Raw genomic sequence first — 833 nt, 5'->3', positions numbered from 1 at the left:
TTTTTTTTTTTAATAAAATATTTAATTATTTCATAACAAGCATCACATACTCTTGATTAATTGAATTTATTTAATTTAATATCTATTAAACTTATTAATTTGGTCACTTTGGTGACTAACAAATTAAACATTACATAGATATTAAATAAATAATAATTTCAATCATATCAATTTACTTTAGTTTTATTGATCTAATTAAAAAACTAATTCACAGCGGAAATTTATTACAATTAACACAAATAAAATTATATGAAAAATCATAAATTTAGTAATCAAGGCTCTGATACCACATGTTAGAAAATTCATGTTTCAACTTTATACACAAATTTCAAAAGAAAAGTACATAATAGCCAAGATCTTTTAAATTCATGATTTTTACATATGTAAAAATAAAGTGACGCATACCTGTATTCATGATGAACAAATTTGATCTTGAAGAGATGGAGTTTCTCTCTCTAATCCCTTAAAACTTTCTGTACTTTCTGATGGAGAGAAATGTACGAGGTGTGTTGGGTAGAGAGAGGACCCATTCTCAAATTCATGCTCTATTTATCCACCATCCATCAAGGGGGTTACTAACCAATAGGATTTATGATAATTTAATAAATTAATTGATTTTTATTAATAAAATCAATGACATAAGTTAGTAACATTTATTTATTTTAGGGGTTATAGAGTTACAAAAATAAATATCATAAGTTATCATAAATTATGACATAAGTTATGAGTTAAGAAAATAAATAACTTAAGTTATCAAAATAAATATCATAAGTTGTCATAATTTATGACATAAGTTATGAGTTATAAAAATTAATAACTTAAGTTATCAAAAA

This window comes from Phalaenopsis equestris, unplaced genomic scaffold, assembly GCF_001263595.1.
Source record: "Phalaenopsis equestris unplaced genomic scaffold, ASM126359v1 Scaffold000210, whole genome shotgun sequence".
Lineage (NCBI taxonomy): Eukaryota > Viridiplantae > Streptophyta > Magnoliopsida > Asparagales > Orchidaceae > Phalaenopsis > Phalaenopsis equestris.
This window is presented reverse-complemented; position numbering follows the sequence as displayed.